Below are 18356 nucleotides of genomic sequence, written 5' to 3' on the forward strand. Positions count from 1 at the left end.
CATTGTAACATTATGTTCTAATTGTCAATAACCCAAAGAATACATTCTTCCTACTGCCTACCCACTGTTTTGATATTTTACCCTTGTTTTTTAATAAGGTAGTTGGATTTTTCTTTCCTTTTCTTGATCTATTTAACCACTCACCTGATCACCCTTAACCACCAAAAGCACTATATTTAAGTTAGGGCCTGGCCGTCTGAACTACTTTTATTCATCATTGGCATAAGGATGTATTCCATGAGATTGCATCTTGTTAGAGAGCGCACTGCTAGCCAAACCAATATAAACTCTTGGTAAGCAAGTACTCAGAAAAAAAAAAAAAAAAGGCCAGAGAATTGAAAGTTAAACCATGAAGTCCATTCCTTTACATTTTAATACTGAGCATCTTTCTCATCTGTATTTACATGTCCTGCCTTAGTAAACATCATATATTGAACATAATCAACCCTCTTCTCTAAGACTTAAGATTGTTATCAAGCTAAAAATGTGTATTTTGGTATTAAATAGTGATGAGGTTAGTCATCTCTCAGATGTGCACACCTGACCCTCAACCAGAAATGCCTACTGACTACTATCCAATTCCACGCGGTGGCCCTGCATGACACCTTATTCCCCCAGGTGAATAAGATGTCAGGGGTTTCACTTGTCCTCTTACAAAGCTTTTATGGGTAGATGTATTAACACCGGCTCAGGGGAGTTCTCTTTGAGGAACAGAACAAAATACCTCTACGGTAAAATGCAAATGTTTTAATAAAAGATGTTTGGAAAGAGCTATAATGCTTTACCATTTCCCTTTGTTTGCCTTTTCCCTCTCACAAGAATCATCGGTATTATGATCACACTATCATTTACGAAGCTTCTTCCAAGGACCAGCAGGCACTGTGCTGCCTTCAGTGAACCAGCTCAGGTCCCCTTCACCAAAATAAGCACAGCACCAGCATCCTCAATTAACAAGAGCTTAAGATAATTCGGTCAAGGTCTCATAATTTTGGTTTCTGCTAAAGCACCTAAACTACATTTCACCCATTTTTTACTCCTGCCTCCCAATGAGCACCCACTATGTGTCAAGCACTGCCCTTGAGCAGTGGAAAGGAAGATCCCTGCCCTTTTGGGGAAGACAGCTACAGTAAATACGTAAGTAAAATATGTGGCATGCCAGAAAATGAAAGTGCTTTAGAAAAAAATAAAGAGTTATGGAGAGGGAGATAGTTATCACAATCTGTCTCTACCTCTATGTGTGCAAATTCAACAATGTGGTCAGAGAAGGACTCAGAAGGGGCAGTCTACATAAAAGCCAGGAAAGGGACGAGCTTCGAATAGGAAAGTATGGGGAGAAATGTTATATGGAGGTGGAGGTGGAAGTGAAAGCGAGAAGCCTCACAAGGCTGCGAGCCTGGGGAAGCAGAGAGGGAGCCAGGATGCTGGTGTGGCTGGTACACAGTCGGTGAGGGGCACATGAAGAAGCAATGTGGGAGGCTGATGCCCAATCTAACCAAGAGACGATGGGGGCATGGCTCAGGCAGTAGAAGAGATGTGAGAAGTAACTGGATCCTGGATGGACGGACGGAGGGAGGGATGGATAGAATTTTTATTTTATTTATTTTTTTGAGATGGAGTCTCGTTCTGTCACCAGGCTAGAGTGCAGTGGTGTGATCTCGGTTCACTGCAAGCTCCGCCTCCCGGGTTCAAGCAATTCTCCTGCCTCAGCCTCCCAAGTAGCTAGTACTACAGGTGTGCGCCACCATGCCCAGTCAATATTTTTGTATTCTTAGTAGAGACAGAGTTTCACCATGTTGACCATGATGGTCTCGAGCACCCAAGATGTACTGCAGTTTTAGATCTTAGGCATGAAAGAAAGAAAGGAAGTCAGGGATGGCACTGAGGTTTTTGTCCTGAGGGCATGGGAGGATGGAGCTGCTGTTTTGGGACGCTGCCTTCTTCTTATCATCTGCTTTTCATGTTTTCCCTCTTTAACACTTCTTTTCTTTTCCTCACCTTTTGTCATTGCTGGCTCATAGGCACAATTCAGACAGCTGAGATATCCTAACATCTGATACTGAATAACTAAAATAGTACTTAAAACATTGTATTCTTTATTATCTCAATGAATCTCATGTTTTTCTTTTTTTCTGGAGACGGGGTAGTACTCTGTCACCCAGGTTGGAATGCAGTGACACAATCACAGCTCAGTGCAGCCTCGAACTCCTGGGCTCAAATGATCCTCCCACCTCAGCCTCCTAAGTAACTAAGACAACAGGCTTGCACCACCATGCCCGGCTAATTTTTTTTTTTTTTTTTTAATTTTTTTGGCAAAGACGGAGTCTCACCTTGTTGCCCAGGCTATCATCTTTTTCTTTTCTTTTCTTTTCTTTTTTTTTTTGTTGAAACAGAGTCTTGCTCTGTCACCCAGGCTGGAGTGCAGTGGCGCAATCTCAGCTCACTGCAAGCTCCGCCTCCCGGGTTCATGCCATTCTCCTGTCTCAGCCTCCTGAGTAGCTGGGACTACAGGTACCCGCCACTACGCCCGGCTAATTTCTTTTTGTATTTTTAGTAGAGACAGGGTTTCACCTTGTTAGCCAGGATGGTCTTGATCTCCTGACCTCGTGATCCGCCCGCCTAGGTTTCCCAAAGTGCTGGGATTACAGGCGTGAGCAGCCAGCCTGCCCAGGCTATCATCTTTTCTTAATTAAAAAAAGGTTAGAATATAATTCAGATTGTTACATAATTAATAATCTTTTCTTTCTACACTACCTGTTTCCTCTCTGTCCAAATGAGAATGCACTTATTATTTCTTTCAGAGAAAAGAAAAATCATAACATCTTTTTCTTAAAGATTCACTATATATCTGTGTGGGGAGAGCCTCCTCCCTATTACTTCCAATAGCTAATTGCTAAAAACCAGACCCTCATTTTTTCCTCTCTGCCTCTTGGACTCACAAAATTGTCAATCTATATACATAAAATACTGTACAACAACAAAAACACTGTAAATCTGACAGTGAATTCTCAAATGTTATTTTAAAAACTTAATTCTTTATTCAACTATATCAGAAACAAGGGTAAGTATTAAAGGCAAAGAAGTAAGACCTGGGCAGAGTCTCTCAACAGAAGAACCCTGCATTTTGGACTGGCCAACTCCTTGAGCAAGACAGTCCCTTTCCTTATGGGCATTTAACATTGCTCTGAGCAATCAACACTAGCAGTGCCTCCAATAATCCTGACAATCGAAAATACCTACACACATTCTCAAATACCCTTCCAACTGAGAACTTCTGAATGTGGTAACCATGTGATGAGCTGCAACAGGATAATAATGTATTTTAAGGCAACTACAGCATCTAAAAATGTTTGGAATAACTTCCTTAAGATTTCTCCAGCACTGCTCAAAACCCCTATGGAAGTGCCATGGCAATCCTACATAACTTTCATATTCAGTGTTGACTTCAACAGTCCTGTCTTTACACGCCCATGTAACTAACACACGGTGTCTCCAGGCCAAGGTTTTATCAAATGTGAGAACCTGAATGATCAATCCAGCAGTGCAGAGGTAGAGAGAAATCTTTCCAAGCGTATCACTGAAACCTTAACAATTCTGCCAAACGCTCTTTTTTAAAGCGCTAAACAATTAAGTGCCTCTGCTTTGCTAACGGCAGATACTGAAAATCTTTAAATCCCTAGGACTTCTCCAACCTTGGCTTATGCCTTAGTTTCTTTTCTGGATTTCCACATCTGATCGAACCTTCTTGAATATTTCCACAGCACCCCTTGAATAAGTCTAACATATCCCTTCTATCCCACCTTAATATTTATCAGTCCTATAAGAGCATACACTCTTAGAAAATAAGAGTTTGATCTCTATTTTACATAGCTAAGACTTTAATATGAGTAGATGCACTTAACTTTTCAAGATATCGCTTTCGAGTTCTAGACAAATCAGTCTTAGAAACATTTATTAATAGCATAAAGATGATTTGATGATTAATGATCAGTATCAATATAACAACAATAAAATAATTTGAGTCATTTTTAAGATCCTAGTCCCATAAAATGTCAACACAACCTCGACAACTGTTAAGCTGCTGTCTTCTGACACGGAAGTCCAGAGACCAGAAAATCTAGACACATGTGGGACAGCCCTTTCCCTGGGTCATACCAGCCCTGCAGCCCCAGCACTCTCTATTACCAATCCTCTGAAATAAAGCAGGTTTATCTAAACAAAGACACAAACTAGCATTAATATAATACATGTTACACTTAAACTGTCTTCATATCTGCCCTTTACGGACTTCTAAAAATCTACAAATCTATATGAAAGGCAAAGTAGGAGCAACAGATTTTTTTTTAAATTAGTTTAAGTCTGTGGGGGAAGGGACAGAATTGGGAAAATACATATTTGATTTGTTCATTCACCTTTAAATCACTGATATAATTTTTTACAATTTTCTTTAGGATCACTTTAGATCTCTGGCAGGGAGGGAAGAGTATCTGGAAAATAATTAACTTTGCAATAGTCACATAGAAGTCACTGATATTATTTTACAATTATTTTAAGTTACAAAAAATTCTACATTGTGACATCAAGAATCAGAAAAAAACTAACTTTTATGATTCAGGAAGTTTATGGATAAAGAGTAAAACAGAAATAAGTAAGAGAATATGTTTTTATCGAATTTAAAAGAACAGAATGAAAACATGGACTAGACACAAGAAAAAAAGTTGCCATTTTGGGAAAGGAGTCTTAGAAAGTTCATGGCCAACGTAAAAAAAAAATTCTAAAGCTAATCACCACATAAAGAAGATCTCAAGGCAAATAAATACTGTAGCAAATACAGAGATTATTCAGCTTTTAGCTGACTAGATTTGTAGTGTCGTCTAACACTGACCTTAACTTACTCTGACCAAAAAATTCTTGCAATCCTGAAACTTCTAGAAAAATAATAAAAATGTCTGAAATACGCCTTCTCAAAAACAGTTTTTACTGATTTCAAAATGCTATTAAAGTATTCACTGTCATAGAAAACTACCACGTATAACTCCTAAATTACAATCTTTGAACTTTTCTTTCTTCAGAAAATCTCCACAACTAGAATCTGTAAACTTCAGATATCAATATGAAAACACGTAGCACCCACTTGTTAAACAAGAGCACAGATATTGAATCTGCCCAGGAATTTGGTAAATGAAAATTCATCAGTTTTCCTTTTCTAAAACAATACAATTTCACAAGAGTAATCATCTAGCTTCATACTAAAAAATACAGCCCCAACCTTGGTATTAAAATGCAGACTATATTACCAAATTAAATAAAGTGAAAAATCAACTCTGATACTTTTTAAGAATGAGGAGATTCCATGTGTGTGGAGATAGATACCGCGCAGACAGGAAAGGTGTGGCAAGCTGCTGGACCAGAGGCAATGAATTCTTTCTGCTTGAAACCACTCATGCCTCTCACCCCGGGAAGGATTTCTCCCAAGACCAAAAGACAATGGTTAACACAGAGTATACCACATACAGCAATTTCCCTACCTACAAATATATAAGAAGAGATACAAGAATAGAATGTTCACAAATAAACCAGTCATTTCTCCCATTTCATTGATCAGTTTCCTCAGTGAGGCCCAGAAAATGCAGACAACTATCGCAGGCCCCGATTCCCCGAATGCATAGAGCAGAGAAACCTAAATAGCCAAGCGGAGTGTAGCGGCTTTACTCCTGGTGGGACGATCTGATACTAATAACACAGATTCCATGGAACAGATCAGAAAAAAGCAAGGGTCTGCTGTTCTCAGTGGCTTTAGAGCCGCAGAGCTCCAATGAGAAAATGAGGCTGATTCAAGCTTTTGTTTGAAATATCTAAGTTTATAGAGCTCTGAGGTCAACAGCCCTCTGGGTCCAATTGGCCCCAAGCAATTAAATAACACCATATCAAAATGTCAAATAAGGGACCTGCTGATATGCTAGGAAAGGACTATAAATCCACATTTAGATTGTGGCATTCCAGGGTTTTTTCCCTGTCAGAATATCTCTTTCTTTACTTGGGGAAAAAAAAAAAAGATTAAAGGGGAAATTTTCAAAAGCTACTGCTCCAAGCATCCATTAATAATGAGCCAGCTCGGAAGCAAACGTATGGCAGTTGCTGATTATTTATTCTTTATTATTGATTGCTGTTATTGACAGCTATTAATATATGCTCTCCCTCATACTTTTGATTAAATTTATACACCTAAGTCATATTCCACTGAACATGTAATTTATTACATCACAAATCTCAAGCTTTGTTTAGGGTTCCTACAATAATTCCCTATAACCCCCTTATTAAAAATACCCAGTTTCTCTAAAGAAATTAAAACATATTATCTTAGCTCTCACTATAGGATATTCCTCCCCTCCAATGGTACAAAAAAAAAAAAAAGAATTATTGTCAATTTTCCTGCATGAAGTAACTCCATCCAATCAAAGCACTCTTGAATTAAAATGTTAATTTCCTTTCCTTATTTTCAAGACTAATTGCCAAGAAACACAAATGTAAAAATCTGGGGGCAGGTCAGAATACAAGTTTTCCAATAAGTCCTTGCTCTCTGATGAGAACTATGCTGCAGATTCAAGGCCATTATTACCTCCTGCAAAACAGTATTAAAGTAACAGAAGCTTCCATGAAAGATTCTTTTCTGACATTTTCCCTACATTAGATGTATAAAAACTTTAACTTATAAAAGGAAAATTAAATCAATTCTTTACTAACGTTCAAATGCCAAGCTTCTAACTCAGACAAAATTTCTAAAGCAAGATGCCATATGATAGCTCATTTCACAACTCCCAAAACAAAATGAATCCTCAGTTGACCCCTGTGAGTTACCGTTTTTCCACTGGAGTTGCCAATGCAGATGTTACTTTTAAAATCAAGAGATGTCTAGGAATCCTGCAAAATACTTGTGAATTTCCTGAAAAGTGAAAGAACGCTATAGCAGCACGGACAAGGTAGTGGTCCTTGCACCCAGGTCTTCATTTCTCACATGAAGACTCTCTAAGCAATACAGACATCTTACAAGGAGCTGCTCGGAACTCTCTTCATCTTCCATACAACTTGCACATAAATGATGGGGAGGCTTCCTGAATCCACAGGTGAACAACCTAAAGCAAAATCGGAAATCATAACAGATACAATGACAACTTAAACTCTTTTGCTACAGTGTCAGGCACACTCATATTACTACAAGATTCTATAGGTCTTCTCCCAAGATTTTACTAAGTTGTGTTTTTTTTTTCTTTTTTTTTCTTCTTTTTGGTAGAAAGTGACTCTTTTATTTTAAATAATTTGAGATTTGGGGTTTATTCTCTAAATATGTTACTACTTCTCTAGAGTACTTAAAAATAATGGCAATGCCTGCTGTTTGCAGAGCAAAGTGTGTGCACTGTTCTACAGTTTAAGAGGTCCTTAAAACTACACACATGAGCTTTTTTTGGGGGGAAAAAAGTATATTTCCTCAAAATAAATCGTTAGTAGTTCTTGTTTCAAGGTGAAGATAAATAAATGCCTAACCATTTATGATAAAAAAAAAAAAAGATGAAAGACCGTCTTTTTATGTTTGTCTGCTTTAGTCCGCAAAACAGTGCAACTCAAGTGGGCATCAATGCAGAGCAAGGACAGAAGAGATGGGCGGTTCTAGAGGGCTCTGAGTTCCACGCTAAATCGAAACTTGACCTTGTGGTAGAGTTCCCAGATACCGTGTGAGGGGTTACTATCCTATTCCACACCCTATTCCAAAAGGTCTGCGGAGAAAGATGGAAGAGGAATGACTGAGAAGCAGAGCCTATGATCACCTGTAAGAGGAGCCTGGTTTCATGGCAGCCCATCAGGAAGGCAGCTTTGGCACCTGGGATGGGCAAAGAGGAGTTCTGGACTAGAAGGCACCATCGACAAGACAAAACTGAATATTTCAGGAAGATAAAGTTGACAGAAAAGAATGAGGAAGTAGCTGAAGAGAGGGCAGCCAGAAAGACTGGGGCCAGGCAAGTCGGTTCAGAATCCAAGAGAACAGGCAATTAGGGTTTGAACTGCAGTCAAGAGCTGAAACAAAAAATATGATTGACACTGCAGAGGGAAGGAATGGGCAGAATGTTAGCTAACTGAACAGGAGGTAAAAAAGAAATGGCAAAGATGAATCCCAAAATTGGAATGTGAGTGACTGCAGGAATGGTGGTTTGAATATATTTTAAAGATAGAGCAGTCAGGAGTAGGAACAATATTTAAGTGAAAGGTGGTGAGCTCCATTTTTTTTTTTTTTTTTGAGACGGAGTCTCACTTTGTCTCCCAGGCTGGAGTGCAATGGCGCAATCTCGGCTCACTGCAACCTCCGCCTCCCAGGTTCAAGCAATTCTCCTGCCTCAGCCTCCTGAGTCGCTGGATTACAGGTGTCCACCACCACACCCAGCTAATTTTTGTGTTTTCAGTAGAGATGGAGTTTCACCATGTTGGCCAGGCTGGTTTGAACCCCTGACCTCGTGATCCACCAGCCTCGGCCTCCCAAAGTGCTGGGATTACAGGCATGAGCCACCGCACCTGGCCAGTGAGCTCCATTTTACTGACTGTAAGGAGATGCCCAACCTTCCCAGGAAGTGTACATCAGTCTCAAGTGGAACAACAGGTCGAAGCACAAACAGGCCATCAACATCGGGATGGAGATTCAGAAGTCCTAAGTGGGTGCCTCAGGAAAGGAAATTGCCAAGCGGAAAAATATGCACAGAGAAGGGCAGACGGTGAAGGATGTGGCTTTGTGAAAGGCACGGAAGGAGCTAGAAAAAATAGTGGCCCCTTCCACCAAGTTCTGTAAGAGTGGGAGGGAAGGTCAAAACGCCTAAGGACCCAATAGATAACTGGGAAGGTTTTTCTCTCAACAATAACTGCCATGTTATTTCACAACACTCATTGTATTAGGAGAAATATCTAAGAAAAAATGTTACTAATGTTCATGAAAAACCTGAAGTATCTCAAATTGCCTGCCTATTCTTTATTCATCTCAAAACATTCCGATGAAAAAGAAAGGTAATCACAGTCTTCACCTTACAAACAGGAAGAGATAACAGGGGACAAGTGACCCACCTACCCCCTCCACAGCCGAAAATCACTTGTACTCCATGCTTGATCTGTGATACTGTCATTCTGTACACTGAGGTAGGGCTCCATTAAATTACTCGAGAGTTGCATTCATATATTTATCTCCCCAAGCAGGTGAGCTGACCTGCCTTCTAACAAGTGGTAACAGAGCTTCACAATTAAGAATCTAAATTTATCCCAAGAGCCATCCTTTTGAAAACTCCTACTTTCAGATGTACTGTAAAACTAAGTCTTTCAGAATTATAGCAAAGTCCCTAAAAAATAAGTCTCACAGCATGAGGAACATTTAGAATGTCACTTTTACACTGATACTCCAGATTATATTTAATTTATATTCTCTTAACAAGGTCTTGGGCAATGTACAGGATTCATAGTGAAGTATACTAGGGTTTAGTGAATCTTACAATTCAAATTTTGATGGCATCATTTAAATTATTTGAAAGTGCCACAGAATTATCCCACTAGAGTTTAACATAGGTCTCAGAACTACACATAAGCACATATAAAATGTGTGGGTTTTACCAATTTCCAGACAGACTGCCCCCTATAATCAAACTAACAGTTGCACTTAGCTTTACATATTTCAGACAAGCTGTTCCAAGAAGTAATTCAGCTCTTTCAAAGCAAAACCCAGAGTATGATTTATTGCAAGAGCTACAAAATATTCTTTTCACCAAAATGGCTGGAAAATAATAACTATTCAGTAAAATCTCCTTTATTGCATGTTCCAAAGGACTAATAAATGAAAACACAGTATAGGCATGACATGAATCAAGACTCTAAGAATAAATACTACACAGTACTAAGAAAAATATTGTAAGTATATTTCATTCCAAATGAGCCAGATTTACTACATACAATAATTCTAATTCATGCCTCAGGAAGGTGGGGGTGGGGAATGAAAGGCATTCTCTTTAAGAAAGAATATTTAAACGACACATGCATTCATTCCAGTGAAATTATACAGATGTTCTGTAATTCAGAAAACCACCCCTACCAAATGTGGCTCCAAAAGCACATCTCTTTTCATATGTTTTATTTATCAATACATTCTGATTAAAGATGACGTATGCCACAATAAAACTTCAATCAATACTATCTATACTTAAAAGATTACAAATAAGGATTTGGCAACTTATACTTTTCCCCCTAGAGGAAAGCTGCACTAATGCTACATGTTTTCCACAAAGATCAATGAACTATCTTTAAATTATAAAATATTAAGTTAAAGTTAGGTAAGCACTTCAAAAGTAAGCCTTACTGCCTCAGGGCAAATTCACCATTTCTGTGCATAACCTCAAATTGGTTGTTTTAAAAAAAACAGGTTTCGGAAAAACTACAGCATAACCTCTACCAAGCTTCAAGGGGTTGCTGGACCAAGTTGTTTTTCTAGAAGACAACTGTTTCTGCGCTGTTCAGCATAATGGTCTACATGCTTAAATTATTTACCACGCATCAACTCTATGCAAATTTATTCAAATTCATAATTGAATCTGTATACTAAGACTGCTGATTCCATGTCATAAAAACTCCTTCATGATCTCCAGGACACCTCACATTGCTTTACCTTATGCCACAAAACTGACGCCGAAGCGAAAGTGCTGAAACTGACCATTTAATGAAGTCAAAAAACCAAAGGTGGAAAGGAACGTGGACAGACCTGGAAGTCCATTTCTTGGCTTCAAGGTGTAAACCATCTAGTCTATCCTTACAGTTCTTAAAGAGATTCAATAATCTGTTTCAATAATTCAACCATACAGTTAGATGAGCCTTCCTTCACTGCAGTGGTTCAAATGGTATTTGGAAATGTCTGGAGATTTTATCGGCTGTCACACTGGAAGGAGGTGCTACTGGCATCTCCTTGATAGAGGACAGGGATGCTGCTAAACATCCTACAATGTACAGGACAGTCCTCCACAACAGAGAATTATCCAACCCAGATGTCAGTACGTGCAGAAGTTGAGAAACCCTGCTTTAATGGAGGCTAAGTATTGTTTTCAGTAATGGAGTCCACAGCTTTCAGACACTCCATGATGGTGGTTTTTACAGCTCTAACTAGAAACTTGTAGCTTCAAAAATAGAGAGATGGACTACCACCCCAGGCCTCTAACCAAATGTGGTCACCATAGGTGACAGCATAGCTGATGATCAGCGCACAAACCATGAAGCCCTAGACACAAGGGCGGCAGTTATCTGTGGTAAGGATGGTCAGGTGATGTCCCTCATCATCTGGAAACTCCCTTAGCTACCCATCGTCATGCAAGTTTGATGATTTTCCCCCAACCATCAACCTACTCCTCTTCCAATCCCCATTATGGAGTTTTCCAGTAGAAGTCCACTGTTTTGGTTTTTTTTCTGTATGGGTATTAAAAGTAACATGAAAAGCTACTCAGAAGACACGAAAATAGTAAATAACCTAAGGTGCTTTCCATCCTGGAAAGTCTGTGATTTAACAGGACTTAAAAAGGGTTTGTAAATCAGATTTGGAACTTGAAAAGAGACAGCCTGCTTAAAGAAACAGTCCCATGAATAAATAAACATCTAACGTAAAATAATCATCAAAAGAATGTGTGCAGATATATATACATAACTGCACAGCCACAGCCGAGAAGGGAAGAAAGGAAGCTGAAATTGTTACTTCTTATGAATGCACCAGCAAGAAAAATGCGTATTTAGATGCTAAAAAGCAGAATTTACATTTTTCACTGTAATCTCGAAAGATTACAGAACTTTAAAACTCACAATTTGAAAAAAAAAAGCTTTCAAACAAATCTTACTGAAAAGAAAACTCAGGCTTGGGAAACCTTACAGATCAATATGGACTTGATTGATAACTTACAGCCCATCCACTATTAAATAGCCATTAAACATAATATTGACTAGTTAGTGGCATGGATACATGCTCACCATATCATAAGGCAAGATGGGTTACAAACAATATATACACTATATTATCGATCCTGTATAAAATGTAAATATATATACGTGAATGAATTGTAAAATAAGGAAAGAAATACGTATATCTACACCAAGAGAGACAGGAAGATCTGCCAAATGTTAACAATGGTTATCTGAAGGGGGGAAGACTATGCCCAATTTCTCTTTCTTCTTTGTGCTTTTCTCTACTTTCCAATTTTCTACAGTGAGAATCTTTTGTTATGTTTTGTGCTTACAAAACTAATACATTCTTACAGATTTAAACTGTACTGTTTCAGGCCCTGTCCACAAAATAAGGAAAAAACAAACCTGAGCATACCAACCTTTCAATTAAAGAAACCACCTTCAGAATCAACAAAAGCATTTACTGAGCAGTATTATCATGTTCTGGCACTTTTCTAAGCACTTAAAATGTATTGACTTATTTCAATCAAACCAAAACAGATGTGTTGAGCTCTTTTTAGAGCCCTGGAATCACAGAAAATGTAAATGAGTTTTAGCTCCACTATGAATTTTGATTTGTTTCCATAGCTCGAAATGAGAAGGTTTAATAAAAATGACCTTTAAAGGTCATCTCAAGGCTAAACTAAGATTCTACATGTAAAAATTTGGCCAGTGTTAGTCCGGAAGCCTCTAGAGTGATGGGGCAGCTTGGACCATCTCAAAAACACAGAACCCTACTAAAAAAGAACGTATGACTATATGTCTCAGTTCCTCCTTCTTAATATATGTAAATTTCCTATCATGTTTTTTTTTTTAAAAGGCCTACATTTTTCTGATACTTGGACACAACCGATCAAACCGAGGCGAAGTCTGTACCATTGTAAAAGAAATCATTGAAGGATTCCATTTGTTGTTAAAAGTTTCGGTCACTTTTAATAAACCTGGAGTAAACAAAAACTTAAAGAAATATTTTAGTCGACTTCTGGGGTAAAAATGATTGTTCTGGTGTCTGGTTAAAGGGATCTAAGGACCTACTGGGATTCAGCAAAAGACGTTCCACGTCTCAAACACACCCAAAATCTCAATACAACACTGAAAGAAAAGTGAGGGGCCAACACGAAATTTCTATTAGGGGAAATTTCAGCTGCGTAGTTCAGGAAATCAGGACTTCCCGGTTAACTGTGGGGTCGTTGCCGCAGCTCACAGCCCGACACAAGGCTACAAGACTGGAGGGTCGGTGGCTCACGCGTGGATCGAAGGAACCACGAAGGTCTGAGGAATAACACTGACCTGTTAGGTTTACTTCATGTCTCACTTGCCACCATCAAAAGAGGTTCATTGATAGCTTTATTAGCAAAATTAGTAACATAGAGTTGCAAGTCTGTAACACACACGCGCACACACACACACCCGTGGGTCTGTGGGAACACTGAGGGAGACAATCTCCAGGTTAAAACCACACAAAAACTATTTGGGAAACACAAAGACGCAAGACAAAAAACAAATTAGGAGTGCAAATGTGCAAGACACTCAGTAGGAACACAAAAGAGAAAAGCACAGCGTCCTGACAATTGGGACGGCGCCCGGCCCCACGTGGGGTCCCAGGTGGCCCCGCCGCCGTCCACACCCGGCCAGTCTCTGCAGCCCGCACGCGTCCCCCGCGGGGCGCGCGGCTCTTCACAGCGACAAAGCGAATCCCGAACTTCGCCGCGGGGACCCCATGGCCGACAGGGAGTGGCCCTGCGCCGCCACCCACCCGCGGGACCACCGACCCGGAGGCCCGCGCCTCGTCCCGGGGTCCCCGGCGCGCCCGGGACCTCTGAGGGGGCGCGTCCGCCGGCCCGGACATCCCTACGGCGCCGGGTCCCCAGCGTATCGCCGCCGCCGTCGCCGCCGCGCTCCTCGCGGGGAGGGACCAGCATCCCGGCGCCAGCCCAGAGGCCGCCCACCCGCGCCGCTCCTTACCCGCGCCCGCCGCGCCCGCGCCTCAGAGCGCCGAGGGCCGCCGCCGCCGCCACTGCTGTTCAGCCGGCCCCGGCGCCCGCGGCAGCGCCGCCGCCATCTTGGCTCCAGTCGGAAGTGACGTCGGGCGGCGCGGCAGTGGCCTGCGGGGCTGCGGGGCTGCGGGGCTCCGGGACCCCCGGCCTCGCCACGACCCCCGGAGCCCGGCCCTTGACCCTGCGCCTTCGCCCAACGGCCACCAGCCGGCCGCCGCCCCTCGTAGGTCACCGCGGATCCCATGGCGGCGCCTCGGGAAGGATCCCCGGTGGCTGGCGTCGCGGCAGATCCGACCGCACCCTAGGGCTAGGATCCTGCGTGGTTCAAAGGTTCTCAAAGAATCAAAAACACTGGAGGAGGTGTTGGGGGGGCACGTCTGTCATTGAAGGGCATTAAGTATCTGACAAGTACATAAACGTAGACCTTATACTTCGCTGGTGTCAGAAGGACCAGTACACCCTCGCCCAAAAGGTTCAACTCCAGGCAGGCAGACGCAGCTGCTGGGTTTATTTGCTGCCCTGGTACCCAGGAGGAGTGACCGACGCTTCCCTGTGCCCGCGCTGTTCCAGTGCAGCGCCTCTGACAGCGTGGTAGTAGCCCTGCCCTTAAGGAGTTTACTGTTCCCAAGCAGGCAAACAAATGGACTGCAGAGACGACTACTCATAGATGCTCTGATGAAGATGAACTGGGTGGAACTGGAGATGGCTCTTCGACATCCAAGGATGGAGGCCTAGCACGTGGTTGAAAATGAGTTGAGTCAGGGAGAAGCACAGCCTGGAGATGAGCTGGAAAGTTGGGAGTTGTCGTTATAGATGGTGCCTGGAGCCTTGAGCACTTCAAGATAAAGTAATCCTCTGAGAATGAAGTCAGGAAGAATCCGAATGTGATGGCAACTTTGGCCCTCTGCAGAAAGCACCCAATCCAAAGACAGGATATTAAAGGCAGATGTGCTTCCAAAAATTATGAACGATCATTTATGTAATGGGTTTAATCTTAAGAAAATGTGTTGGCCAGGTGCGGTGGCTCACACCTATAATCCCAACACTTTGGGAGGCCGAGGCGGGTGGATCACGAGGTCAGGAGTTCGAGACCAGCCTGGCTAACATGGTGAAACCCCGTCTCTACTAAAAATACAAAAAATTAGCCAGGCGAGGTGGTGGGCGCCTGTAGTCCCAGCTACACGGGAAGGTGAGGCAGGAGAATGGCATGAACCCGGGAGGCGGAGCTTGCAGTGAGCCCAGATAGGGCCACTGCACTCCAACCTGGGCCACAGAGACAGACTCTGTCTCAAAAAAAAAAGAAGAAGAAGAAAACGTGTTGTATCAACATATATAATGTTATCTTATTGTAAAAGAATGAAGCTATCGCTGATGATCTAGTCAGTTATAGTAAACAAATGAAGATCACCTCGTCAGAGTAAATTTTATTAAGGCCTTGAGAAGTGACAGAGCATAAGAAAATAAGGAAAAAAAGGAGATCAAAGCTCAAGGTTTTGCTTATTTCCTCCGCTATTCAAGGAAAAGAGATCCTAGATCTGGGAGATAACCACATGCATATCATCAAAGTAGTATTCTTTGTTGTGGAGCAAAGTCATCAGACTTCTGCACCCCTTACCTAGATTAATACCTTCCAACTGGATCCATGCATCAAAATTATCTGGGGTATCTATGAAGAAAATAGGGAGACGCCACTGTTCCATCCACCATCAAAACACTGACATAGAAATCAACATTTTAAGAGAAAAGCTATGGGCTACCTGGCACTCAATAGAAGGCAAAAGGAAAATAAAGGATGTTAAATCCAAAGTGGCATGGTGAACCAGAATGTATACTAGATGGTTGGTTAAGAGAGTAGCCATTGTCTTTCCGGTCATTAATTCGTTAATCCAAAGTGACTGGCTATGTTAGTTTCTTGTGGCTGCTGTAACAAATTATCCCAAACCTGACAGCTTAAAACAACAAAAGTTTATTCTCTCACAACTCTAGAGGCTAGTAGTCCAAAATCAGTATCACTAGGCCAAAATTAAGGCGGCAGCAGGGCCAGGCTCTCTCTGGAGTCTCTAGCAGAGAATTGCTCCTTCCCTTTTCCAGCTTCTGGTGGCTGCCAGCATGCCTTGGCTTGTGACTGCATCACTCTATCTTCAAAGCCAGTATCTTCAAATCTCCGTCTGCATCTTCATATCATCTTCTCTGTATGTGGTCAAATTCCCTCTGCCTCCCTCTTACAATGATACATGTGATTGCATTTAGGACCCACCGGATAACCTGGCCATCTCAAGATCCTTCACTTAATCACATCTGCAAGACTACACATGAAGTAGCATTTGCAGATTCTGGACGTTAGGGATGTGGACTTAGCTATGGGGTCATTATTTAGCCTACCACACTGGATGTCTCCTCAGCGTTTCTGAGGTCACCCCACTGTTAATCTGCAGTTGTGTGTTTTTTATCTGTGTATTTCTTGAACATATGTCTATTTGTCAACCTGTGCTATTTCTCAGGGTAAATAATTTGTTTAATCCAAAAAAGATCAGAGCCATCAAGAATACAGTAGTTTAATGAGCACTTATTATCCATGTGATATGTTAAATATCACTCTTTTGCCTCTTTGAAAAGGTGAAATGTATTGTTTAGCCTACCACACTGAGTGTCTCCTCAGCGTTTCTGAGATCCCCCCACCCTTAATCAGCCATTGTGTGGTTTTTGTCTGTGTATTTCTTGAACATATGTCTGTTTTTCAAGCGCCTGTGCTATTTCTCAGGGTAAATAATTATGTATAATTTATGTAATCCAAAAAAGATGAGAGCTATCAAGAATACAATTTAATGAGCACTTACTATCCATGTGATATGTTAAATATCAATCTTTTGCCCCTTTGAAAAGGTGAAATGTATTGCAGGCCGTTTCTGTATGGGGATGGAAGTATAAAAATATACTCTTTGTCCAAATTGACAACATGAATGAAACTCCACTCTACCCCCGTACACCTGATACCGGTTCTGACCGGTTTTGTACCTTGCCGCGGCAGTACCGTGATGGAAGACAGCATCCCACTACCCATAAGAGTGTCTGGCACACGATAAGTGCTAAATAGATATTTTTAATTGGGAAAAAGTCTTCTCCATGGCCCTCTCAATGTGGAGGTATTACAGCAAATATGTTGTAGACCACAGCTTGTGATGTAAATGACTGCATATTATTCACATTGTTCTAATAGAAACCACAGCACTCCTGCCCTGCATAGCAGCTGGAATACCTGTAGCACAGCCTCCAAAACGATTACAGATCTTACAGCTGAGATCTAAGAGTTTATAATACATTGCCAATGAGAATGTAAGTGGACTTCAAATTCCCCAAATGATAACAATACTTATTCCCTGCTGGGCTCTGTTCTAGGTATTTAACATGCACTCTCTCACTCATCCTCAACCTGTGTGATAAGCACTATCCTCATTTACAGTTGAGGATTCTGAAGCTAGGAAGGATTCAAGAACCTGCCTTGGCCGGGCACAGTGGCTCATGCCTATAATCCCAGCACTTTGGGAGGCCCAGGTGGGTGGATCACTTGAGGTCAGGAGTTGGAGACCAGCCTGGCCAACATGGTGAAACCCTGTCTCTACTAAAAATACAAAAAAATTAGCCGGGTGTGGTGGTGCACACCTGTAATCCCAGTTACTCACGAGGCTGAGACAGGAGAATTGCTGGACCACGGGAGGTGGAGGTTGCAGTGAGCTGAGATTGTGCCATTGCACTCCAGCCTGGGTGACAGAGCGAGGCTTTGTCTCAAAAAGGACTTGCCTCATTAGTAATACAAACAAGCTAATAAGGTAGTTTGGCAGGACACACAGCCATCTCCCTTTCAGCTTAGGAAGGCCGTCATAAGAATAGGACTAGCTCTGCAAGGCAAGAGAAGGACAATTTAAGATGGAAAAAAAAATAATAGAACCAGGCTTTGAACCTAGACCATTTAGCTCCCTAATAAGCAACCTCCCCACCCCCAGAGCATACATGCACACAGACATGCAGACACACATGCCTGAGCGCTAGACCAGGAAATGGTACACACACCCAGGCTACTACATGTGCCTAACTAGTCATTCCTCCACCGACATACTCGGGGTAGGGGCTGGGAAGAATTTTTTTTACAATGTTTTTAATTCATTGCCAGAATTATTAGAAAACATTGGATGCATAAAACCGCCATTCTAAATCCTGTCCCTGGACTGTCAGGCAAGAACAGCTATTAAAAGATCATAGACATGGGCAGAGGAAGAGAATCTAGTGCAGCTGAATCAAATGAACTCACCTTTTGTTCAGATAACACATTGCTTACCTTTAACAAAAAAAAAAAAAAAAAAAAGTCCC

General features: G+C 41.6%; 1 protein-coding gene and 1 non-coding gene across 4 annotated transcripts in view; one reads left to right on the plus strand and one right to left on the minus strand.

Moving 5' to 3' along the window:
* PRDM2 (PR/SET domain 2) overlaps window positions 1–14075 on the minus strand; it is a 128272-nt gene extending 114197 nt beyond the window's left edge. For all 3 annotated transcript variants that reach the window (XM_015114972.3, XM_015114644.3, XM_015114702.3), the window contains exon 1: window positions 13960–14075. The gene's annotated coding sequence lies outside the window, so the exon portion shown is untranslated. The remainder of the gene's footprint in view (window positions 1–13959) is intronic.
* Window positions 14076–17764: 3689 nt separating this feature from the next.
* Window positions 17765–17910, plus strand: LOC114675126 (small Cajal body-specific RNA 11). Its single transcript, XR_003726221.2, has one exon.
* The last annotated feature ends 446 nt before the right edge of the window (window positions 17911–18356 follow it).

The sequence above is a fragment of the Macaca mulatta genome, chromosome 1, assembly GCF_049350105.2.
Source record: "Macaca mulatta isolate MMU2019108-1 chromosome 1, T2T-MMU8v2.0, whole genome shotgun sequence".
Lineage (NCBI taxonomy): Eukaryota > Metazoa > Chordata > Mammalia > Primates > Cercopithecidae > Macaca > Macaca mulatta.